Source organism: Acinonyx jubatus, chromosome B4 (assembly GCF_027475565.1).
Source record: "Acinonyx jubatus isolate Ajub_Pintada_27869175 chromosome B4, VMU_Ajub_asm_v1.0, whole genome shotgun sequence".
Classification (NCBI taxonomy): domain Eukaryota; kingdom Metazoa; phylum Chordata; class Mammalia; order Carnivora; family Felidae; genus Acinonyx; species Acinonyx jubatus.
In genome coordinates, this window is record NC_069387.1 from 58,725,264 (window position 1) to 58,752,850 (window position 27,587).

Below are 27,587 nucleotides of genomic sequence, written 5' to 3' on the forward strand. Positions count from 1 at the left end.
CCATATGTGTTCACTCTTATGTGGATCCTGAGAAACTTAACAGGAACCCATGAGGGAGGGGAAGGAAAAAAAAAAAAAAAAAAGAGGTAAGAGTGGGAGAGAGCCAAAGCATAAGAGACTCTTAAAAACTAAGAACAAACTGAGGGCTGATGGGGGCTGGGAGGGAGGGGAGGGTGGGTGATGGGTATTGAGGAGGGCACCTTTTGGGATGAGCACTGGGTGTTGTATGGAAACCAATTTAACAATAAAGTTCATATATTTAAAAAAAATAAAATAAAATAATTATAAAATTAAATAATGGACTTGATCTCTTTTCAAATCTCTCTTATAGTTCTACTGGCATAAATTATCAAGAAATATGACTATAGGGGCACCTGGGTGGTTCAGTTGGTTAAGCATCCAACTCCTGATTTCGGCTCAGGTCATGATCTCACAAAGGTTTGTGGGATAGAGTCCCACATCAGGCTCCATACTGAAAGTGGGGCTGCTTGGGATTCTCTCTCTCTCTCTCTCTCTCTCTCTCTCTGTCTCTCAAAATAAATAAATAAACATTAAAACATAATGACTTTTTCTATAGCTTGTAATCATAAACACAAATTCTACTGATTGTCCTAACCTTCCATATACAAACAGGCTACAGAAAACTAATTGTTAATTTTCTGGTGTAAAAGTTACTGATGTGGATGAGTAAATATCTTATACATAACAGGAAACAGACACCTTCTAAAAGGCACCACTAAAAGTAGGCTGAGAGACCATCACAATTACAGTATGATACAGATATTACCACTTGGTACATGTGTATGAACACCAAATAACTAGACCTGAAAACTGGTTCCCTTGGCAACATATTTTATAAGCCCTAAAAATATATTCTCCACATATTAGTAACTACAAAGAGAATATACAATTTTTTTCAAGCACCAGTATGGAAGCTGTTCACGGTTACCACCAAAACAATGTTCCCAATTTAATGCAGCAGACTATTCGGACTATCCTGTAGTAGGCAAGTGACTGAATTCTACATTGTTTTAGTGCAGCAAAAACACAAATCCATATTCAAGTGGAACTGACTCCATAATCTGCAGTCTATACTTCTGATTCCACCCATGCATGAAAAGAGAAAAATTATGTTCCTCTCCATTACTTCAGATTCCTAATTAAGTTCATTAGGAAATGGTCCTCTGAGTGAAAAAAATATTTTCACTAAATTCTAGATCACTTCAGTAGCATTCCTAATTAGCGGTATCTTTGGGTAACTAGCAAACAGACCGTGTGTGCCGTGGTCCTGATTGTTGTGGCTGAGGTTATTGTGAAACAAAGCCAAACATTCAGCCAAACCATGTTTACTGGTCTGCCTGTGTTGCTAGGTGCTAAGAATCAGGTCCTGTCCCCAAACATTCACAGTCTCGTGGATGAGACAGGCATCTACCATGTGTTGGAAGTTTCACAATGGAGCTCAAGAGAAGGTACCATGAGGCACAAAGTTGCACGTGGCCAACCTCACCAAGGAGGTCAGGATAGTCACCCAAAGGAGAAGATGCAAGGCACGGTTGAAAGAACCAACACCAATTCGGCACAGCGGCAAGGGGGCTCAAATGCATGGGTGTGGGGGGCATGCCAAACAGAGCCAACTGCCAGTACAAAGACAGAGAAGGAGAGTGCCAAAGGACCTGCTAAGTATACAGGAAAACCACAGCCCAGGCTGTGAAATGAGAATGGAGCGTTTGGTGAAGTCATGGTCTGTGGAGTCCTACATGCTGGATTAGGAGAATGGACTTTATCCCCGGGAAAATGTCAAACTCTTACAGGATTTTAAGCTCCTACAGCATGTGAAAGATGATGTGAACAAGAGGCGAGGAGACCAGCAGAAAGCTCCCTGCCAGCGCTCTGAATTTGGGCTGCATGGTAGCTGGGGGATAGCCACAGCTTTCAGAGAAAGCAGCAGAAGCAACAAGCTTAATAACCTATGAGATGTGGGGTGGGGAGAGGTGAGAAGGAGAGAAAGTGAAGGTGGCCAGATGAATGAGCTGCCACCCACTGTGTCTGAGATGCAACTTCAAACGCTCTGATTTCCAAAGCTCTTTCCTCTTTCAGGGCTTTGGTTCCGTGGTCATCCTCAGCAGCCTCCCACGGATCACATCTCATTTCATACTACAGTAAATAAATAACCAATCTGTTTCTGTGTGGGAACCAGTATCTCAGGACTATTTTGGTTGATGGGAAAGAATGTAGGGCATACACAGACTTCTGTACAAATGCTTTTCTTGTTGATGGTGGTGATAGTGATTGTGATGGGTGTGTGTGTGTGTGTGTGTTTAATTCTCTCTTCCTCTTTTAGGAAACATAAAAAATCTACTGGTCTTGGGCTAGTCACATATTTTGTCCGATTCTAAATTGATTGCATAATAAAAGTGTTAATAATATGTGCCACACCTAATTCACAGGACTGCTGAGAGTCACAGAAAGAAAATCCATGTGAAATCACTCTGTGAATTTTAAAGCCTTCTTATAAATGTAAGATATTATTATTAATATTGCTTCATTGCTTCATTCATTCAGCAACAGCTTCACCAAGATTAAGAGATGACTAAACCCTCGCAGAGCTCCCAGCAAAGAGCAACAAGAAGTACAGGTCTCGGACTAAACCTGAACACAAACCAGAAATGCTCAACTCACAAGTGTATGCACCTGTGGTTTAAGAGCTGCCACAGTGTGTAATTGTATAAAATTCTTGAACTCCCTGAAATAGGACGGCAGTGAGCTGAGGAGGCAACCTGTATTACCATGCAATGCCTCTTAGCATATGCAGGTATAAGCCCTACCACCAGCAAGGGCGGAGCCTTTGAACAGACCTCCCACACTCTTCCTCCTCCAGGATAGGAATCCCGCTATTTCAGAGCCTCCCTCTCTCATCTGCCCCCTCCACACCCTGCCCTCTAGTATTTCTTGGTCTGCTCATTCTCTAAATTCAAACATACATAAGAAAAAGTTTTCTGGGGGTTTTCCAATTAAAAAGTGGCTCAGTGTCGTTTGGGAATTAGTTGACAACATTCACTTCAGCATTTCGAGACTCAAGGAATAATTTTTAAAAGGGAAAGTTTTGCCTCATGGAGCAAACACTAAAAGCACAAATAAAAGGAAGTCATCTGAGTTAAGTTTTTTAAAAAGCTTAACCTGAAGACCTAAGGCCAATAATTTTGCAAAATTATAGAGTTCAGGAAATGTTAGTAATCCAACAAATCATGATATATTCACTTAGGCAATATTATAAGGACAATGCCTTAGAATTAGAACTTTTTTTTTTACAACTCTGGAAGAAGGAAATTAAACACCCTGGAAGTGTTCGCTTTAAACTGAAAGATCCGGCAGCATTAGGATGCTTATAAATTCTAGCGGTTTCTCCACTACAAAATATGGAAGCCATTCAAAGCATGGAGCACATAATGTGGATACCAAAAAAGTAACTTTCCCACACGATTCCACGTAAATCTTGCAAGAAAACGGTCTAAACCTCTACTTACAACACCTATCTAAATAGCTTTGAAATGTTTTGCTTTGTATCTGTAAAACCACTTTCTAAAATATTTGTACCTAAGGCAGTTTCTGCACCCGCCAGAAACTATCTATAGTACTCCATTTGGGGCTACTAAAGGCAAAGTTTAAGTTATGTAATGGCCAGCAACTTCCTTTGGTAATAGTGAAAAGAAAACTTTGTTTCATTTCTCTTCCCTCTGAAACATGTTGTAAGATTTAAATGACGCAAGACATGTTAAACCATCAGCAAATGCCTATCACAAAGCAGGCATTCAACAAATGGCTCTTTCATGGCAGCTTGTAAAATTACCTCATACTGATTACAGGGAACATGGTTGCCAAGGGGTTTATTATTTCCACGTGGAGAAAGGTGGGGAGGGAGGGCTCTAGAGTTTTCCTTTTTCTCTTTATGATATAAACAGGATGCAACAGAGTGCAATGAATATTATGGGAGCTTCCCAATGATAAAATGGAAAGTAGTAAGAAAACTCTCCCTAGGGTACAGGAGAGGCACACAAGGGGCCATTGGACGCTAGTCATTAGAATTCAGAGTTGATCGGAAGACAGGTACACATTCATTAGCTGAAAATGTAACTATAGCTTTCTTTTGTCTTTCAGTTTCTCTTAGAAAGTATCCTGAAATACAGTGTTTGTACAAAATTATGCTTAGAGTGTGTTTTTAAAAGGAGTGTTGTTTTGTTTTGCTTAGGAGTGGAAATTTCAAACCAAGCATCTACCTCCCTTGATCATGGCCTAACCCAAGTGTAGAGAAGGTATGTAAGAGAGAAAGTATACTCTAGAACGTTAGGAAGGCCAGAGAAAATTTATTAGAGGTGTTAGCAAACATTAAAGTTTATCACAATACCTGGATGGACAACCATGAAAATGCAGAATAACTTCCTCTAGGCAAAAGTCAGCTATTTTACTATTGAAGAGAGAGAGAAACTGCCTTTTGAAGTTGAAGGCTTGTACACTGCTGAAATGTCAGTACTCCAAGGGGCTTCAGATAAAATCTGACCTTTTCCTTCTCTCAGATAAAGAAGCAAAAACTCAGAGTGAGTTACCTAGGTCATTCATGATAAAATCTCTAGATCAAAATAAATTATAAATGTGAACAAGTTCGCCCACACTTTGTACACTATACAGAGTCCTAAACATCGGTGGTAAAGATTATTTGAGACACTGAGAGTTAACCTGGATTGTTTCTCCCCAATCCCAGAGAGGGAAACTGAGCAAACTGTAATGAGCAAACCAAGTGTGGTCTCACCATCCCTACCACCAAGAGGCCAAACAGTCACCAGGGAAGGCATCCAAGCATCCTATGTGTGGTTGAACGCACATCCTAAGATTTGTCTTAAGACTACAAAGTTAGTAAGGAATCAAGCTGGAATTTGGAGATCATCTGAACCCAATTCAATGTCTGTCTCACCGTGTGACGACACCATTCGGTAGCAGGTTTGTCACACAGAGGCAAAATTTGTCTCACTTGAAAAGCTGTTATAATTGTACACATACACTTCGAGGCCAATTAGAACAAATCTAATCTGGGGCGCCTGGGTGGCTCAGTCTGGCAAGCATCCGACTTCAGCTCAGGTCATGATCTCACGGTTCGTGAGTTTGAGCCCTGCATCAGGCTCTGTGCTGACAGCTCAGAGCCTGGAGCCTGTTTCGGATTCTGTGTCTCCCTCTCTCTCTCTGCCCCTCCCCCACTCGTGCTCTGTCTCTCTCTGTCTCTCAAAAATGAATAAACGTTAAAAAAATTTAAAAAGAAAAAGAACAAATCTAATATGGCTTCAACACAATAGCCCTAAATATGTGAAGACCGAATCCATCTGACATCTCTAGCTCATCTTCGGTTTAATTATTACATACAATGTCCTCAAAAAATTCCATTCTTATTACCAAATGCTAAGAATACTTCTTCACAATAGGTGTGATTCCAGCCAATTAAAGGTTGACTTGTTAAAGCATTTATTAATGTATTTAGCAAGTATGTGCAATGGTCAGAGATTGAGATGTGTCTCAGTCTCCTTCTTACCGCAGTCTTACAACATAATACAATGTCTAGAGAAATGTTATGAAGATATAGAAGTATGTTTACAACAGTTGTAATACTTCAAAAGAAACTAATGAACATGGAAATATGCCATCTAGGCATATGTAATTAAATAATTGTTAAAACATCAATAGGAATGTTAGCCTCAAAAACATTAATCACTTGATTCATACATTAATGGGTAAATACACAAAAACAAATGAAACCGCTATGTTGCTTCATTTGGAGTGGGGAAAAAATAAAATTCAAATGCATCAATGCTGATTTTTGTTCTAGTCAAGGCTTAAATTTTAACACTAAGGAAACCATTATACTACAAATAAGTGGAATTTCTATCAGAAAATCATAATGTTTAATTTTAAATCAATTATCCCATTCTCAAAGTGTCATATTAACACTGATAATCAAGACTGTCAAAAACAGACTGACTCAAAAATCTAAATGCAAGTTTATGAACCCAATTACACAAATATTAAGTCTGAAAAAAAAACATACATACATAAATGTGTGTATATGTATATGCAAATAGAATACAAATAGATATATACAATAGTTTTATATATAAAGTTTTATATGTTTATTTGTATTCTTATTTATGTGTATATTTCTATAGTACCTCTTATATATCAGAGGTTATCTCATATGTTTCCTCATTTAATTCTCCTAATTCTCCTAATTAGCTATTGCTTCCCAATCTGCATCATCTGAAAATCTGATAAACTTTCTTGTATATTCTTCCCAGCCATTGGTAATGACAAAGATGACTTCCTCACACCTGTAGGGATGCTTGGGTGGCTCAGTCAGTTAAGCACCTGACTCTTGATTTAGGCTCAGGTCATGATCTCATGGTTCATGGGGTTGAGCCCCACATGGGGCTCTGCGTTGACAGTGAGGAGCCTGCTTGAGAGTCTCTCTCTCCATCTCTCTCTCTCTCTCTGCCCCTGCTCTCTCTCTCTCTCTCTCAAAATAAATAGATAAACTTAAAAAAAATAATCATATGGTTTATTTATTTATTTTGAGAGAGAGAGAGAGAGAGAGACAGAGAGAGAGAGAGAGCACTCCTGCATGCACATGCAAGCATGGGAGGGGCAGAGAGTGAATCCGGAGCAGGTTCCGCACTGTCAGCACAGAGCCCTATGCGGGGCTCATCTCACCACCGTGAGATCAGGCCCTGAGCCAAAATCAAGAGTCAGATGCTTAACTGACTGAGCCACCCAGGCGCCCCTAATTCTCCTAAAAACCTTTTGAGGTAAACGTTAGTTTTATGAATGAAGAAAAACTTGGCACATTTTAGGTATCTATCCTCAAGTCTCAAAACTAGTTTTTAGATTTAATCCACACCAATCTGTCTCCAAAGCCCACCACAATGTAACAGAAGGCACTCTGTATTTCTCCAAACACAAAATATGATAGTCTAGTTTTCCCTGGTTCCATATTCCAAGAGATACAGAACTTCTAGAAGTACCAAAAAATTTATTTTAAAAAAAGATGAAAGAATTTGCTTGCTGTTTGTTGTCTAGGTACTGAATTAACTGCTATTCTCATATGGAAAAACCTAAAACAAAATCACTTCATTGTACTAGGTCTTTTGTGGGCAGTGATTTGTCCATATGAACAAACAGATGGAGTCCTAGTCATCATTATCATTGCTGATTTATGCCCAAGTGAGACCAACTTTCTATTGACTACTACCATGATAAAAGTATCTACTTCTATAGACAATTTAGAAGACAAGAATGGACAATAAGTTTACAACAGTGTTTTACAAACTGTAATTGTGCAAACCAGGTTTGAAATCAATTTATATGGCTTCAACCAGCTCTTTTTGAATGAAGTGAGATGGAATGGAACAGGAAGGAAACAGGAAGGGAACGGGAAGGGAAGGGAACAGGAAGGCAAGGGAATAGGAAGGGAAGGGAAGGGAAGGGAAGGGAAGGGAAGGGAAGGGAAGGGAAGGGAAGGGAAGGGAAGGGAAGGGAAGGGAAGGGAAGGGAAGGACACTGTAAATAGCAAGTATTCTTTTGAGGAACTTGTTTCTGGTGTGTGTGTGTGTGTGTGTGTGTGTGTGAGTGTGTGTGTGTGTGCGCGCGTGTATGTGCTGGCTTACAATGTAAAATGTATTTCTCACTGACAGATGCAACAAAAAGTATTTAAAGTCAATATTCTAAAGGAGTACATATGTGCACAAGTTAGAGTTAACAACTGAAAATTCAAAAATATATATATTATATATATACAAATGCATTTGTATCTATAGGCATTCTATAAATACAAATTACATGTATACGTATTATATAAGTTAATACAAATGTATAATATCTACATTATATAGATATATAATGTACTTATAATGGATATATTGTATATATAATAGGGAGAGAGACAGACAAAAAGAAATCCTGTGGTCAAGAGGAGAGGAGACCACCAAAGGAATGTTTTTTTGCTCTATAAATGGCTTCTGAAATCCACAAAAACTATCCTTTTATTAATTGCCATTTCAAATTTTTATATAAGCAATTACAACAGAACAGGCAGATGCCCCTGTCTTCCTCTTTTTTACCTCTACTCTGCTTAACCTCTGCCTTTACTAGAGCACCTATCCTGTATTAGCTACTATGTTTGCATCTAACCGCATTCAGCGCCTATTATCTGGTATATGGAAAATGCTCAGAATCTGCAGAAGGAAACTCCTGCCAAGATACCAGAGAAACAACCATTAGAATCTATTCTTTCTGTTCTGAAAGGTTGAACAGTCTTTTTTGTCTCATATTAACATGCAAATACCTGAGAAGAGAACAGCTAAGATTTTGGCTCTCAGTTTAGGGCTGGAGCCTGATAGCTACCTGAGGTTGAGGTGGATTGATGCTACAGGCGTGAGGAAGGCACCTTTGCCATTACCAATGGCTGGGAAGAATATACAGGAAAGTTTATCAGATTTTCAGATGATGCAGATTGGGAAGCAATAGCTAATTTGACAGATAAAAATCTAGATTTTATCATCTCTACAAGGGCAAACATCAACACGATTAAACTGTAAACAAGCCTAAGTATAAAGTTTTGCATTTATGTTCAAAAACCTTCAACTGCGTAAGTGCATGATAGAAGAGAGCCAAAGCGTTATTAGCAGGAAAAAAAAAAAAAAAAAAAAAACAAAAGGCCTAGACCTTAGGCTTCAGTTCAAGTTAATATAATTACAGTGACCATACATCCCCACCCAAGACAACTCTGGTTTATGCCTGTTGCCTGAGCCTAATTATTAATTGTGTGCCCTTGCACTCTCAAAGTGTCCGGATAGCTTAGTGCCTGGTAGCAAAGTGTCTCAAAGCTTACATGACAAAGTATATGATCAATCCAAATACAGCAAATGAACATGGTGATGTAGCGGCTGAAAGCTGATGCAGCCATCTTAAGCTGACTTACAGACGAATGAGATCGCAACCAGAGGAAGTAGGAACGTTGTTGGGCTCAGTTGTACTCAGACAGAATATTAGGCTGAATTATAGATGCCACTTAAAATGTGTAACAAATTACCTGTGTCCAAAGTTAGGCAAATGGGAAGGCAAGCAAAATACAGAAGTCGTGTCCTCTGAGGACAATGGTAGGAACTAGGAAATGTTGTCTAAGAGAGAAAACAAAGAGTAGGCATAATCTCACTTTTACAGCTGATGGTCTACATGTAAAAGAAGGAAGATTTTTTTCTCCATATTGATCCAGAACCAAAGCAAAATTTCTAAATGTGTAAGTAAATTTATAGGTGTAGGGAGGCGCGCCTGGGTGGCTAAGTTGGTTAAGCCTCCAGCTCCTGATTCTGTCTCAGGTCATGATTTCATGGTTCATGAAATCGAGCTCCACGTGGGGCTCTGTGCTGACAGCAGAGTCTGCTTGGGATTCTCTGTCTCCCTCTCTCTCTGACTCTATCCTGCTCTTGCTCTCTCTAGCTCTCTCTCAAAATAAATAAATAAACATTTTTTTTAAAAAGTAAGTGTAAGGAAAATACTGCTAGCAATCGGAAAAGTCTAAAAAACACAAATTAATCATAGGCACATAAACGTTTATAATAACGTCCAGGCAAAGCGTCCGACTTCGGCTCAGGTCATGATCTCACGGTCCGTGAGTTCGAGCCCCACGTCGGGCTCTGGGCTGACAGCTCAGAGCCTGGAGCCTGTTTCAGATTCTGTGTCTCCCTCTCTCTCTGCCCTTCCCCTGTTCATGCTCTGTCTCTCTCTCTCTCAAAAATAAATAAACGTTAAAAAAAATTTTTTTTAAATAAATAAATAATGTCCAGGCAGAGGCAGATGAGAAATGCTACAGAAGGGATCTTGCATCAGGAAGGATCCCCTTCCAAATACTACCTTCTGTTTAATATGATGGCAATTGTGGCAGGGGTGACTGGCATGAAAGGGTAGGTTCATGTCCAGTATTTATGGATAAAAATCTCGGACCTCTCACTTTGCTCAGCTATGTTTATCACACCATGGTTTTGTTGGGCTTCTCCCTATTACAGAGACCAGGAAATTCTGGCCCTGGATCCTGTATGTCATGTACTAAATATCTGTCAGTACTAGGGTAAAATGCTCCAAGTTAAAGCACTATATAAATATTCATTATTATTATTTCCAACTTTACATTCCAGATGTGTAAACACAGTTGTGTTTATATCTTGGAGTTCCAGAAGCATGATGTTTGTTGTGGTAGTCTGTCACTTAAATATTTTAATTTGGTAAGGTACTCCCCGATTAAAAGAAGATGAACAAAGAACCAAACGTAGAAGGAATGATGACCAAGAAATACCTCCTCTCCCAACACACACGTGTGCACGTGCACACACACACACACACACACACACACACACTCACACACACCACTAGCAGTTAACATTCAATAACCGAGCACCATGGTAAGAGCTTCCTATGGATTCTTTCATCTTCATAGAAAAACTGGAGACAGGTGGTGCTACCATGCCCACTCTACAGTGGAGCATGAAGTTAGGTGCTGCCCAGGATCACAGAGTTAGCAAATGGCAGAGCTACGATTCAAAGCCAAACACCTAACTTCAGAGTCTGTGTGTGCTTTTATACTCTGGAGATGGAAGGGACACACACCACCCAGCTATTTTGCTTGTCTGGAAGCTGGAATAGCAAAATATTGAAGAATTGGGAGATGTGAGGAAAAGTGAGACTTCCAGAAAACAGGCTGGGCATGAGAAGTCGGAAGCAAGAGATGAGCTATCACATTAGCTGATGCAGGAGGCAAGACAAGGGAACTAGAAGAAACACTTGTGGCGTTTCCTTCTCCCTGCATTTTTTTGTCTTCTCCTTTCATATCTATTTCTCCTTTTTCCTCCATAACTTCAAGTGTGTGTGTTGTTCTCTTCCTCCATGTCTTAGGATCTCTCTCGTTCCATCTTTTTTGTTTGTTTGTTTTATCAAGTTCTTCCCTTTTCCTAATCATTTTCTTCCTTTTTACTCTCTTATTTCACTCTTTCTCCAATATTTCCTTTATTTCTTCTCTGAACTTTCTCATTACTCCTCTTTTCTTCCTTTCTCCCTTGCATGATTATAAAATTGTGCTTAAAATGTACTAGATTTTGTTCAGATAAGATTATATCTTTTGAATTTCAAATAAAAATGTAGATGAATTGAACATTTCTTATCAAAATTGAATTTAAGGGGCACCTGTGTGGCTCAGTCAGTTAAGTGTCCAACTCTGGGCCAGGTCATGATCTCACAGTTTGTGAGTTCAAGCCCCCCATCAGGCTCTGTACTGACAGCTCCGAGCCTGGATCCTGCTTCAGATTCTGTGTCTCCCTCACTCTCTGCTTCTCCCCTGCTTATTTTCTCTCTCTCTCTCTCTCTCTCTCTCTCTCTCTCTCTCTCTCTCTCAAAAATAAATAAAATTTTTAAAAATTTGAACTTAAAACTAAGTTGCAAAAGCATAACATACATCTACCAGAGGACTTGGATTCAGAATATAGAAAGTACTCTTACAACTCAATAAAGAACACATACAACCCAATAAAACATGAATAGACACCACAAAGGAAAGACATATGGAAGGCCAACAAGCACATGAAAAGATGCTCAACATCTCTGGTCATTAGGAAAATGCAAATTAACACCTCAGTTACAGGGGTGCCTGGGTGGCTCAGTCAGTTAAGTGTCCCACTCTTGGTTTTGGCTAAGGTCATGATCTCAAGTTTCGTGAGATCAAGCCCCACATTGGGACTGCATGGAGCCTGCTTAGGATTCTCTCTCTCTCCCTCTCTCTCTCTGCCCCTCCCCCACTCGTGCACTTTCCTGTGCTCTTTCAAAATAAATAAATAAACTTAAAAAAAATAAGCAAAACCCCAATGCATATTACTACATTCCTGCTCAGAAGGCTACAATTAAAAAGAACAACAACACCACATGTGGGGGAGGATGTGGGGCAGCTGGACCCCCAATATCTAATGCACATATACATTCTTACCCTCATTTGTGGGATGAATGTAAAATAGTTCAAATACTTTGAAAAACATACTGGTAATTTCTTGAAAAGTTAAACATATACTTAAAATACCCCATTCCCAGGTATCTACTCAAGGGAATTAAAACATATGTCCACACAAAGCCTTGTATGCAATGCTCATCTCAGCATTATTCATAACAGCCCAAAAAGTGGGGGGCAGGGGGACAACCCAACTGTAAATGTAAATGTGATGGTATAACTCAACAATGGAATACTACTCAGCAAAAACCAAAAAACAAAAAAACAAAAAACTGATACATGCAACAGCACAGAGATGTCTCAAAAGCATCCTACTAAGTGAAAGAAGCTAGACACAAATTTCCATTTATCAGAAATTCTAGAAAAGGCAAAACTATAGCATCCAAAAGAAGATCAGGGGTCGCCTGCAAATGGGGTGGGGACAAAGAATGACTACAAAGAGAGGACACTTTTTGTGGTAATGGAAGACTGATTGTAGTGTTGGTTGCATGACTGTAGGCATGTACCAAAACTCACTGAACTGAGCACTTAAAATGGGTGGATTTTATTGTATGTAAATTATTGTACAATAAAACTAAAAAAAAGTAAATAAATTACTGTATTTGTATATGGCTTTCAATCGCATACCTTTCCATGGATCGGTGGTTTCCCAAAAATATTCTTAAGATAAATGTTAAAGCAGGGGCGCCTGGGTGGCTCAGTCAGTTAAGCGTCCGACTTTAGCTCAGGTCATGATCTCACGGTCCCTGGGTTCAAGCCCCACGTCGGGCTCTGTGCTGACAGCTCAGAGCCTGGAGCCTGCTTCAGATTCTGTGTCTCCCTCTCTCTCTGCCCTTCCCCTGCTCATACTCTGTCTCTCTCTGTCTCAAAAATAAATAAAAACATTAAAAAAAATTTAAGATAAATGTTAAAGGAATAGTAAGAACTCCTTTTTGTTGTTTGCATTCTGGTTTGCTGGGTACGGCAGCAAGAAGACAGGGGTGACTTGTTTGCTACCATAACAGGATTTAGCTGGCTTCCCCGCACATGGCCGCTCTCAAAAATATTTGATGATTGACTGATAAGGCACACCCAGTCTTGCAGCAGATAGATCTGGTTAAGCCTAGTGAGACAAATTTTCCTAAACAAAGCACAAAGTAAAACTGAGCCTTGTTTCCAAAATTTAACTTTAACCTGGGGAAACGAATAGGCTAGAATACCTTCTCATATGTGAAAGTGAGGAATTCAGCTCAGACCACTGAGTCACGTCAAAAAAGACTTGGGAAGGCTGACACCGAACAAAGATGAGACTATCGAAGCATCCAGACTAAAGACTGAATTGAACTAAAGCACATCAAATATGTTAAAATCCAAGAGTTCACAGGTATAAAAAAGTACTGTGTGGTCAACTTTGAATGCTAGGGTACCAGCTTGTTACTTTAAAAACAAGGAAAAGAAAACCAGCACACTAGAAAAGGAAGACAAAGTAAGAGGAAGTTGACCCAGCACCAACACAGCCCATGCACAAAAGCATGCCTGTGCTACCCTACAAGGTGGAAGACAGAAGCCGCACAGCACGGTGTAATGTGATCCCAGTCCAGCAAAAACAAACAGATCCACAACGTGCTTTTCCATGCTTGATAAAAACCCTGGGAAGGTAAATGGGTAACAGTGGCTCTCCTTGCAGAACGGCAATGGGCATTGCAGAAGGGAAATGATCTTCACCTTGTACTTTCCTGTTACTTTTGTAAAACATCTCAAACCAGTAAGTTTTTAAAGAAAAAAATGTTCATTTTTCCAAGAAAAGGATCAAATTTATCATGGACTATTTAATTGTGTGCTTCATTTAGTGCACACATGTTCTCTTCCATTCTTTTCCACGAACTCTGATGCAGTAGCACCCAACCACTCACCCACTAAGAAAATACGAGACAGGAAATGCACCCAGGCTGAGGAGGGGCAGGTTCCTGGTGAGGGAGGGAACAGGAGGCGTGCACGTCCCAACCACATGCCAGCTGTCCCTGAGGCCAAGGCAAGGCCCTCTCAGCCTGGGAGGGTCCAGCTGAACTGCATTTTATTTCTTTGAATCTCTAGTCACGCAGTTTAACAAGAGTGGTGAAGGACACAGAAAACTTCTCAAATGGTCACAGAACTGAAAAGAATGAGGACTCCACAATCATTACAATGACTTTTCTAACTGCTAATAATTCTTATGTCTTTTGCCAGATAGGTTAGACTCTCTGTATTAATCAGTTTTATATCTATGCATATATGGTCATTTGTATGTCTACTTCTTTTGACAGGGACAGCTCAGAGCAGAAGATCTTGAAGAGTCAGGGTAAACGGAAGTACTGACACATCATTAAGGCATTACAAAACAGAGAAGAGTCTTAATCTACGCACCATGGACCCACAGTTTCCTGGAGGACCACAAACACAAATCCCCCAAAAGTGTAAGAAAAAATATAAGAAAAAGTGTGTGTGTTCACAGGGGCATTTTCTATCAGAGGGCCTATAGCTTTTATCACATTGTGAGAGGGGGAGATGTAGACCCCTCAAAAACCTGTAGCAACCACTACAGTAAGGAAATGTACCAGTGTAAATCATGTTAAGCTCCCCTGCTGGTAACTGTATAAACATAGTGAGTTGTAGGCAGGCACGAGCTAAACTCTGCCTTGTTAATCAACAGAAGAAAGAGAAGATTGTTACAAGATGCTGGAGAGGGAACAGAAAAAGGGAGTCAGTCCCAAGTGTGTGCTCAGGTAGAGAAGAATTCCTAGAGCAGGTCCGCAAGAAGCCACAGGAGCTCCCAGCACCAATGTAAGCAAGCGTGCCAGAATGATGTGGAAAGACAGAAAGAACAAAATCGCAACTCCACTTCTACCCAAGGGATATAACTGCTTTTGCCCACCAAAAGACACCTAAAGGATGTTCACAGCAGTATTATTCATCATAGCCCCCAAACTGGAAACTACTCAAATGATCATCAATTAGAGAATGGATAAATTGTGATACATTCATACAACGGAATCCTAAAACAGTAATGAAAAAGAACAAACTGCTCCTCACACAACAACATAAATCACAAGGGCAGAGTGCTGAACAGTCACCTTGATTGCAAACTTGAGAGCCAGCCTTGTATGCATCCCCTCTCTTGTACCTCAAGTTCCACATAATAAAATCCCTGTAAGGCCTACCTTTAAAATATATCTGGAATCTGATTTCTCACCGACTCCTCAGCCTAACTCAGACTGCCATAATTTCTCCCCTGGCTATGGCAAAATCCTCCTACCCCGTCTCCGTGTTTCCATGCCTGCCCCTCTGCCTATTAACTAACTCTCCACACAGCAGCGGGAGTGAGTCTATTTAAACACAAGTCAGGTCCGGTCCATTTCTGCTCAAACCCAGACACAGGCCCCTGGCCTCTGCCACCCTTCCTGACTTCATTTGCTACCCTCGGGGCCACTCACTAGCTCACCCCAGCCCCCCCACCTGCGTGCTATTACGGACACTTACGCAGGACCTCTGACCTGGATGCTCCCTCTGCCTCTGCCTTTTCCCCATGATGTCTGCAGAGTTGACTCTCTCTCCTACTCAGGCCTCTGCTGGAACATCAGCAAGGCCCTCCCTGCCACTGCGAAAACAGCAACCCCTTCCAGCCACACTCTGTTATGTTGCTTTACTTTCCTACATTGCACAGCACCATGCGATGGGTGCCTGCACTTAGCACTCAAAGGATGTTTCCTACATGAGTGAACACACACATGAATAACTGAGTAAAAGAAATGCATGATGTTAGTTACATTCATTCCTGGATGTTGAATAAAATCCCACAAACTTTGGTACAATCTACATTTTTTTGTCCTAAATATGAATTATTTTGACCGAAGAGGAGGTATAGGACACAGTCACAGGAGCCCGCAATTTACTGGGTCCTATTCATGAGATGCCTAAAAAGTATGAGAAAAGCAATAAAGCAAAAGGAAATATGTTCTTTCTTGAGTATCTTACCATCTCCTTGGCTTTATTAAGAAAGTGGTTACTACGATCTTTCAAAAGGAAAATGTGAGTATGGAGAAAAATCATTTTCAGGCAAAATGTTATTCACTTATAAATTATCAGAATAAGTTGTCTGTGAAAATCAGGCAAACGATGGTAGGTGCAACTTTTTTCAGCTAGACTGTTTCGCAAGCAGGGAGAGATGTTTCCCAGGTAGCAGCATTATAAACGTTCTCAAGGGTCATAGAGGCCTATCCTGCCTGCAGATTAGCAACGGCTTTGCCAGAACAGGCGGGCTTTGATCTTATCCAGGAATGACGAACAACAGACCTCCCGCGCTCGCTGCCTGCTAGATGAAAACATGAGAGCATAAAGGAGCCTTGGTGCTTCTTTCCTTTTATCCCTGAACAAACACAGACACAAAGCAGATGTGACTTCACTAAATATGAGCTGGTTCCACTGATGCACAGTTTTGATTGCACTTCTAAGGATCACACATCGTGATGTTCCCACTCTGTGTGACTGAATCCAGGCAGAAGGTGAAAGCAATCCTCGGCACCACAGACATAAAAGTGTATTTGAGGCAGAAATTCTGGATAGTCTAATGATCCGGAAAATGGTACAGGATTATTTTTCGAGAGCCCAAAACTGCAAAGTTGAACTATCGGCTCGTTAGAACAATTGCTACCAAGACAGCTGACTCACACTGCTTGAAGAATCACCCGTGAGGGACTTGCCAGGGCTCGAGAAAGAAGAAATGCAGTCACAAAATCTTCACTTAGAGAAGGTACAGAAGTCTACAGGAAAAACACAAGTGAACCAAGCAAAAATTAAGAAATATTTGCTTTAAGAAGGGGGGGAAATAACAATAATATGGCCATCGTAATGTTGTTTTGTGGAACACAATTAGAAAAAAGCATTTAGATGCTTCTACCTGAACTATACAAAAACAATCACACCCGACTGTTTTTTTCACTCATAATTCACAATTTAGTTCCATTACTGAGACTGCCACAGTAGATATTCAATAAATGCTAACTTAATTGAAATTTAATTCTAAAACATAAACCTCATTCTTCCAAGAAGTCTTCATGACTAAATCACATCACACACAAAAAAAAAAATTCCTCCTCAGACCCCTAGAATACTTACTACCCAATAATGATTACAGCTGGTTTTTGCTGTTCTTTATTTTGTACATAGATGCTTATCTCCCCAACTTATTTCCCAATTCCCTCAAAATCAGAGACTGGGCATTACATTTCTTCTGAAAAACCTAATAATACCTAACCATGGGGAAACACAGAGTGGGATTAAATATGAAACATCACACCCCATTCACCCTAAGTGAGCACAAACCGCTCAAAATAGAATCTCTCTCTCTCTCTCTCTCTCTCTCTCTCTCTCTCTCTCTCTCTCTCTCTCCCCTCTCTCCTCTCTGTCACACACACACACACACACACACACACACACACACACACACACTTGCATGGCTCTTCATGAGCTGCTTCTTTGAAGACCCAATAAAATATGCATGCAAATGGAGGGAACCTGGAGAATGAGCTCATTCTACTTAGCCCCATACCCCACATTGGCTGAGCTTAGAGAAGACAGGGCTAGTGTTTCTGTGCTATTTAGGAAGCACTGGACGTGAGTTTGAATAGGAAATGGGAAGAAATAACCTGACAATTTGCCACTCAAAAACATGTAACCTTTACTTCACTGCTACTTGGTCCTATTTAGCATGGCATGCCTCCTTGGAGAGCTGGCTGGGCTAGTGACACATCCTTTTCAAAGCAGTCTATAGGAGATTTCCTCCAGACTCACACTACCTTGGTTTGCTGAGAACGTCACAAACTTAATCTGGCAATGCTGTTACATTCTTTATTACTGGAGTAAACATGGGCCATTTATGAATTTACACTCACCAATAAGATCTACATGGAGAAAAGTAGAGCACTGTCAAGGCAATTCAGCCAAGTTGAGTATTTCAAAACAGTGCATTGTTCACTGAGATATCACCTCACACCTGTTAGAATGGCTACTTCAAAAAGACAAGAAATAAGAGTTGGCAAGGACATGGAGTAAAGGGCACCCTTGTGCACTGCTGATAGGAATGTATATTGGTGCAGCCACTATGTAAAACAGCATGGAGTTTCCTCAAAAAAGTAAAGACAGAGCTATTGTATAATCCAGCATTTCCACTTCTGAGTATTTATCCAAAGAACCAAAAACATTAACTCAAAAAGATATACGTACCCCCATGTTCATTGCAACATTATTTACAAGAGCCAAAGTATGGAAACAACTTAAGTGTCCATCAACAGATGAATGGATGAATAAAATGTGGTACGTACACACACACACACACACACACACACACACACACACACTGGAATATTAGTTAGCCATAAAAAAGAATGAAATCTTGCTTTTTGTAACAACATGGATGGATTTTGAGGGCATTATGAGAAGGGAACTAAATCAGACAGAAAAAAGACAAATACCATATTATCTCTTATATATGTGGAATCTAAAACAAAATTTAAAAAAACAAGGTCATAGATACAAAGAACAGATTGGTAGTTGTCAGAGGCAGGGGGTTGGGGCTGGGCAAAACAAGTGAAGGAGTCAAAAGGTACCAGCTTCCAGTTTTAAAATAAATAAGTCATTGGGATATAATCTACAGCATGGTGACACAATACTGTATTGTATACTTGCGGGTTGCAAAGAGAGTAGACCTTAAAAGCTCTCATCACAACAAAAACATATGGTGACTTATGTTAACTAGACTTATTGGGGTGATCATTTCGCAATATATACAAATTCCAAATCATTATGTTGCACATCTTAAACCAATATTACGTTGTATGCCAATTATATCTCAATAAACAAACAGTGCATTGTTGTATGTACCTGCCTTTTTCTTCAAAAATTTCAAGTGTTTTCTTCTCAGGGTGTGTGTGTGTGTGTGTGTGTGTGTGTGTGTGTGTGAGTGAGAGAGAGAGAGAGAGAGTGTGTGTGTGTGTGTGACCAACTGACAGACAGACAGAGACAGAGACAGAATCACTTTTAGTTTCTTAGTTAACTTATGTCTAATTATCTTTGTGGCTACATTGGAAAACTATAAAAGTGAGAAAAACATGTTTCCAGGCTCCCTTTCAAATTCACAAAATTACTTTTTCTTGCTCAATAGCCAAATAATTCAAAACTGAGCAGTTGCCCAGGTCAGGACCAAACTGTCCAAAGAGGTAACCAATCTTCCAAAGTTTCTCTACTAAATTTTCAGTTAGTAAATTTCAGTTAGTAAATTTAAAATTCCAAAGAAAAATTATTCATGAAATTTGCATTTAGTTAGTTAGTTAGTTCTTGGTTCTACAATTTACCCCACTCCCAGCTCAGAGCTCTAAAAACACCTACAATCACTTGAAATCTTTGTCTTCACATAATTGGTAATATTGCTACCCTTCCAATTCTTGGTTCCTTACTGATGCCATTACCCATTTTTTAGAGTAGTCACCTCCAACTAGTTGTGTATACAAGAAACCATATAAAACTACCACTTTGGTAGATTTAAGAAGTTCAAATTTGGTAAATCCTTACTTGAAATGTCTAGTCTTCTAGATGTTTGAAAGTGAACAACATGTTAGAAGTAGAGAATTAAAATAACAACCCCCTTTAACTATTCTGTTAATTTACAGGAATGGTTGTATTTGGGGAATGGACGTGTTGAACCTGATGTGCTAGAGAGTGTGGTGACTGTTCAACTGGGGGGGTGGGGGCGAGTGAGGAGAGAAGGGTTCTGTGCCCATGAGTCTTTAGACAAATTTAGATTGTCTAATCATTGTTCTGTAGGTGCATTTTAGTTAATAATACTGTGTGTTAAAGGAGAAACAAGTCCTAATGCCCAAAGTATATTAAAAGTAGAGGTAGTAAAATAATCCCTTTATAAAAGCCCTTTTGTTAGTTTCTAGGAAGGGCTGTTCTGGGAGTGTCTGTTAAACCACTTCTTGGAGCGAGATGTAGTCCTGTACTTACTTAGTCACTGAAATGGTGGAGGGAGCAGAGGAGGGGTGAGGGAAGGGCTTTCTTTCTGTTAGTATCTCCACATCTAGAAGACAGTTTTATGTAATAACTAGAGGTCTGTATGTGCACTTTTATGAAGTACCTGTGTTTGCTGTGGACAAGGTTCATTATTTTGTAAATTTTTTTTAATATTTATTTATTTTTGAGAGAGACAGACAGAACTTGAGCAGGGGAGGGGCAGAGAATCCAAAGCAGGCTCCAGGCTCTGAGCTGTCAGCACAGAGCCCGATGTGGGGCTCAAACTCACAAGCCAGGAGACTCAAACCCACATACGGCGAGATCTTGACCTGAGCCAAAGTCAGACACTCAACAGATGAGCCACCCAGGCGCCCAAAGGTCCATTATTTTGTAACACCTAAGCTTTCTGGATGTCCTAAAGTGACAATGTATCATACAATGCATAGCTAGTGAATTAACCAATTTATAAGTTTCTTTTTGTTTTAATTGATAGGAAGGAAGCATCTTGGGCATGGAAGTGTTAAGCTGTCTCTGAGAAACGTATGTCAGGACTTTCGCATTAGGCTGCTAGCAGAGGGGCAGGAGGAAGTACGGTGGGAGAGATGCATGCAGGTGTGTTCATATCTACATTCTAATAATAATAACCGCTAATGTATGTATGTGCATCTCTTTGTCAGTGCCATAGGAATACATGAAGTGATTCAGTGGAAACATACCTCCTTGCTTATATTTTATAGTTTGGATAATGAATTCTATTAGAAGCATTGTACTTTGTGTATTCAGTTACTTTATGTCTCATTTTTAGTTGAACAGTAGGGAATGCAGTATTATTTTAAAATATTTATTTATTTTGGGGAGACAGACAGAGTGGAAGCAGGGGAGGGGCAGAGAGAGAGGGAGACACAGAATCCGAAGCAGGCTCCAGGCTCTGAGCTGTCAGCACAGAGCCCAATGTGGGGCTTGAGCTCACGAACTGCGACATCATGACCTGGGCCGAAGTAGGACACCTCACCAACTGAGCCACCCAGGCACCCCGGGAATGCAGTATTTTAACTGTAACTCTGCCAAAATCTTTATCTAGAGGCCTGTTGTCTTCAATGAAATTTTTGTCACCAAGAAAGGCAGGATTACATTTTTTTTCTTTCAGATTGAGTTGGCGTAGTGTATTCTTGGTTATCAAAATACTCATAGTTTTGGGACTTTGAAATGGTAAATATTCATGGTGTGTAAAAAAGCATGATACATAAACATATGAGCTTAATTACATTAAAATGCTTAGATGTGTAGATACACACATGGGACCTAGAAATCAAACTGTAAACTGCTTGTGATTACGGATGACTTTGTTCTTTACTTCTTGTGTTTTTCAGTTTCCTTTTGTGCACATGTTAACTTTTTAAAAACTAAAAATTTTTAAGTCTAAAAAAAAGAAGTTCAAATTTGGTAATTTAATACAGCTCAAACCTAATATATGCTTTAAAACATCTTCAACTCCTCTGTTCTTCATGCTATTCATTCAAATAGTATGCAGTTTTGACTAATCAAATTCCATAAGGTTTTTTGGATATGTCACTCGTTTCACTTTCATAGCGACCATTGTCCATTTGCTAAAGTGCGCTGAAATGAACAGCTCACCACCTCTCGGGGGGACAACCTACCAACCATGTTTGTGCCGGACTCTCCATCATTCACATCTCCTCTTCCAGTTCAGTCTCAAGACCACTGGGTGAATTTCTTCCAACGCTGCTTTTAACATACTCTCCTGTTCAAGAATTCTGCATCAAATGGAAATGTATTTACCTCTGCTTGAGTGTCTTCCATCAAGTCGCCTGTCTCGTGTCATTACTTCACCAACCTTCCTTATTATCCTCCAGAAGACTGCCTATTCCAGGCCAGAAAACACCTGCCACAAACCCATAGCTTCTTTTGCCTTCATAAGAGACTTATGTGTGTTAGTCTATCATCTGAATAATTCAGCGTATCAGCTTTCCACCAGTTCAAGTCGCTGAAGAAAATACCTTCTCTGGGAAGCCTCCCCTAATTAAAACACTCAATTAATGCTATAATATTACAAAGAGATCATCATTTCTCATTGTTTTCACATTTGTTCCTACCTCAATTTTATATGTATTATCTCCAAACCATCTTCTCACTAAAACTTCAGTAGCATGATTTCCAAACTGCCTGCAGAACATATCCACTGGGGTGTCCCATTTTGCACAGGAGAGAAGACCTTCCTTTTAATTTTAGTGGTAATAATGATGGCCATTCCTTGATATTTGGGTAAGTTATTTTTTAAATTGCAAAAGAATGCTTGAGATTCTAAAATATCATTTTCCTCGGGAAATCCATGTGTGATGAGTCACTGCATAGGCCGGGAAAATCGTTAAGTAGCTCAAAATACAAATTTTAGACGCTATTAGCACAAAGATAATTATTTAAACCACAGGAACAGATGAAATTCAAAAAATGGAAGTAAAGGAATGTGAAGGGAAGGGGCAAAACCTGGGGAAATTCATTCTTTTAAGTACATGTTGAGGTACAAAAAGAAGTGAAATTCATTGCTGGGATCTGACTGTAAGGTATCACACAGCACTCACATAACCCCAGCCCTTCTCCAACAGTATTAGCTTGATTCCCTATAAGGTTTTTATGGGTAATTATGTCTACTCCTCAGTTTAAAGATAGGAAACTTGAGGAAGAAACTGAACTCATGACTAGCTGGCATTGACTTATAAATGTCCAGGTCAGGAAATTAAAAATGGACTGTGATCCAAAGCAGCGATCATTCAGGCATAGTATGCATAAAGATTTCTGAAGGAAAAGTTACTGTTTATTTCATTATTTAAGATGTCAAGCATTGGTGGAAAAATCTGAATTAGAGCCATATTTTAGTCATAACAGATTTTCTAAGTGTAGTAATCACACAGTTACAATCCCTGTTTTTTTTCCTCCTGGAGAAACAATGAGATACTGATTACGTCCCACTACGTTCACAGCCTGCTCTTCATTCTATGAGAGAAAATAAAGGCCCTTGCTTTTAAATATTGTACCAGGATTTTAAGGATTCTAAGAATCACAACCAAGTATTATGTTCATTTTTGGAAACCAAGCCTACAGATCTCAGGGAATGCCAAAGTTAATTTGTCTATCAGCTTCATATGTTATCAATTCCCATATATGTCATCAAAGAAGGAATAAACACCAAAAATCTCATTTTCTTTATTATGACATCTGTCCTCTATGACTCCCTAAATCACTAATCATTTTAAGTACTATGACTCAGAAACACAGTTATAGGAATCACTTGAAGATGAAGATGTACATAATTTATTTTTTTAATGTTTACTTTAGAGAGAGAGAGAAAGAGAGACAGAGTGTGAGCCGAGAAGGGGCACAGAGAGAGGGAGACACAGTATCTGAAGCAGGCTCCAAACTCTGAGCTGTCAGCACAGAGCCCGATGCAGGGCTCAAACTCACCAGCCACGAGATCATGACCTGAGCTAAAGTCAGATGCTCAACCAACTGAGCCACCCAAGCACCCCAAGATGTACATAATTTATTAATCATGTATCTTCTCCCCCACCCTGCACTGCTAGAATAACCTTCACAATTGCTAATTAATACCTGCTGGATGTCCAACAGGGGTAAAATATGGAGCCAGACAACATGAACCATTAGAAAACAAGAAACGATCCTGCTCCTCCTAGAGAGCCTGGTGAAGAATAAGATAACCTATTTCTAACTCCTATTATGAACTTGAGAGTGACCTTACATAATAGTAGCACGTTTCATTCCAAATCAAAAGAACTTAATCTCAGTTTGGAAAATATTTACCATAATGTTGAGCTTTAGGTTGCACAGTTAGATTTCCAAGCTCAATACCCAATAAATGCTTGATTTTCATTTTGCAGTCTGGGTAGACAGTCATCATGGCTATAGACTCCAACATCCCTGCCCTTCCATAAAGTAATATATCTTTAAATATATTTATAGTTAGCTTTGACACTAGACATCTCTCTAAGGGTATGTCACATTCACCACTCCCCTTGTCATCTCCTCATAGACAGTAAATTATGGAACCCTTCTCTTTAGGTAACATCTAGGGTAAACTAGAGATTTACACCTCATCTGAAGAGAACCATCTCTAGGCTGTACAGTGCCAACTAGGTGGCCTTCATTTAAGAGATCTGCCTCACAGAGGTCCACTATACTTGATGGTGACTGATTAATAAATAGGGTGACCATGTGTTTTATTTTATTTCCAAACCAGGACACTTTTAAAGTTAAAAGAACCCCTGTAATTACACTGGGACAATAGGTGAAAACCAGGATTGCCTCCGAAAAAATGGGACGTGTGGTTATAAACAATGAGCCCAAACAGATCCTCTCTCTGCACATGAGAAAAGAAAGCCAGCAGAAACACACAGAGTGAACGCAGTAAGCAAAAATCCTGAGGCAAAAGGAAAGTTGGTAGGTAGTCATGAATGAACAGAAGAGGTAAGACAGAAATGGAAAAACAACTTGTCAATGACATCAAGAAAAGTAGTTAATATTTCAGACACTGCGCTAACAACTTTAGATACCTTGTTGCCTTTAATCTCCAAAGCAATTCTGTGAGACCGCTATAATCACTCCCCACTTTACAAATAAGTTAAGTTTGGATATCTGCTCAAGATCATGCAGCTAGTTAATATCTTCCAGGCAACGAAAATAGCTGAGTCATCTTAATGGCTAAACACCAGAGCAGAAGGTTCCAGAAATGGTATGCACATTCCAGAAGATCACCCAAAGAGAGTAGTAGAGTGTGGAAGAAAATGCTAGAAATAAAATTTACATTTTTTTATCTTCTATTTTAAGTTTTATTTTTGTGTAGGTTCAATAGTGTATACAAATCTGTATTAGAGTAATAAACACGTAATCTATAAGTCAACACAGATCCATTACACTCACTTTTTTCTGATGCGACATACGATCAAACTGTTGAGAGACCACTGCCCTAGAATTCAGAGCAACAGACACCCACTTCTGAGGGGACATTTCCCACAGTCACTGGCATCATGAGGACTAATTTCAAGCTACTATAGCCAAGGTTGCAGCCATGAGGCACAGGTGGTGGTGACCCAGACTGATTCACGTTGTCCCTCGCTTCTCTATTACACGCTCTAACAACAAACTCCCATCAGCTCAAATAAGCTGAGTGTGAAATATCAAAAGCATCATCTTATACTAGAAGCTCTAAAGGTCCTAAGCCAACACTACAAAATAAGATGATTTTAAAGCCAGACATGAAATTATTTTTACCACATGCATAATCCCACTGAATTACAGAGCTATGTGTCTATAGTCTTGACATAGACAGGGAGGCCATGAGACTGAGTGGGCTCCAGTGTCTTGGTAGCCTACAGAAGCAAACCAAAACCCAAGTCAGAGTCAATGCCTGGGAATCCAAGAAAGTGAAACCAATCACAAACAGCCAACCAGGCTTTCCCAAATTGCACAACACTGTAAAATATTAAACAATCAAATCATTGCTTTGCTTCTGCACCTTCTCTATAAAAACCTCACCCCTAGCTTCTGTCGTTGGAACACTCCTGGTTTACTACTGCCCAATTCCAATTGATATTTACCCATATAAACTTCAAATTTTTAATGTGCCTCAGTTTACCTTTTAACAGTCTGGAGGCATAAGCAGGATTAATAATTAACTACGATGGGTGAACAGTCTCCTTTTTAAAAATAGTTTAAAAGATTTCAATTTAGACATCTAAAAACTCATTTTAATTTCAACAGCACTCTTTTTTTAGTAATAAAGTGCTTTTTGCCTACAATGGCTAAGCTACTTTCTCCTATTACAGCCTCATTTGAGATAGTGACTAGTTATTATATGCATAATAACTTTTCAAATACATGAAAATGTTTCTTTAATTCAACTGTTCTTCTTTCTCTATCTGATCCAAATTCATCTCTGATTTTATGAGACCCTCAGGAAGTACACTATGTTGTGATAATGCTTTAGGCAGAGTCCTTAAAAAAAATACTTCTTTGAGGGGCGCCTGGGTGGCTCAGTCGGTTAAGCATCCGACTTCAGCTCGGGTTATGATCTCACAGTTCACGGGTTCCAGCCCCATGTTGGGCTCTGTGCTGACAGCTCAGAGCCTGGAGCCTGCTTCAGATTCTGTGTCTCTGTCTCTCTGAACCTTCCCTACTTGCTCTCTCTCTCTCTCTCTCTCTCTCTCAAAAATAATAAATAAACATTAAAAAAAATGTTAAATACTTCTTTGGAATGTGGAAGACAGGAAAGTGAGGGTAGGAGCTGGCTGCTTAGACTCTCCTTGAGAATTTGTAGAAATTCAAAGACAGTTCTGGAAGTATTAAGAATAATTGCTTGTGTCTTAATCAGAATCCAAAGGACAATGGCAGTTACTAAAATTTGATTCTGAAGAAAACTGCCCAAATTAACAGCCCAGGTGAGAACCTTTCCTATTGTCTCCTTTCCCTTCCATATGGCTTTCTGTTCCATCTCTTTCCTTATGTCATGGAGAGCCAGTCTTTTCTTCATCCTCTTCCTACCTTCCTTACTTTTTATCTCCCACTTCTCATCTTCTTTCTTCATTAACTACACACAATATGTAAATCTATATTTTAAATATCCATAAATATACATTGATACCTTCTTTTCTCAATTTAAAAATACCAGCTGACCACTCTCTCTCTCTCAAAAATAAATAAACATTAAATTTTTTTTAAAAAAACATGTGGGCACCTGGGTGGCTCAGTCGGTTAAACATCTGACTTCGGCTCAGGTCATGATCTCATGCACAGTTTGTGAGTTTGAGCCCCACATTGGGCTCTGTGCTGACAGCTCAGAGCCTGAAGCCTGCTTCAGATTCCGTGTCTCTGTCTCTGTCTCCCCCCCACCCCCCGCACTTGCTCTCTCTCTGTCTCTCAAATAAACATTAAAAAAATTAAAAAATATACATAAATTGACCATGAAAATTTAGAAATAACCAAATACCATCTAGTACATAATAGATGATTACTAACGTTAGTCCACATTATATTCCCCCCTTTGCTTGTTGTTTTTGCCTTGCAATTAGCCCTTACTTGATTAATTTGTCCAGATCAATTACCCTTAATGAAGAAAAAAGGATTCCCCACCTTAACACTAGCCTTTTCCCAGTCTTTCTAGCCACGATGGCTCTTAAAAAATCCAGTTCTGTAACGTTTCTGTTAAAAGACACAAGTCCAGAATATAAAGCCTCTTGTTGGAAAAGAGGATGTCTAAGTCCTCACAGACCAGACTGTGAAGAAGAGCTCCAGGTATAGCAGGATATCTGATCCAGTAGCTGGACTATCCTTTTGAGTTTCGGGTTCCACTGAACCTACACACCCAACTTTTGAACTGGACACATGGATTTTCTATATTCTCCTGAGCTCAAATGAAATCAGCCAACATTTTTTTTTATGTTTATTTATTTTTGAG

At 39.6% G+C, this 27,587-nt stretch overlaps 1 protein-coding gene across 6 annotated transcripts in view; it reads right to left on the bottom strand.

The window, feature by feature from the left end:
* The window catches only part of ITPR2 (inositol 1,4,5-trisphosphate receptor type 2), a 485,861-nt gene that overhangs the window by 390,998 nt on the left and 67,276 nt on the right, over positions 1–27,587 (bottom strand). The window contains exon 2 of one of the 6 annotated variants that reach the window (XM_027035789.2): positions 16,763–16,854. The exons of the other annotated variants lie outside the window; for them this stretch is intronic. The gene's annotated coding sequence lies outside the window, so the exon portion shown is untranslated. The remainder of the gene's footprint in view (positions 1–16,762; positions 16,855–27,587) is intronic. 6 annotated transcript variants of the gene reach the window in all.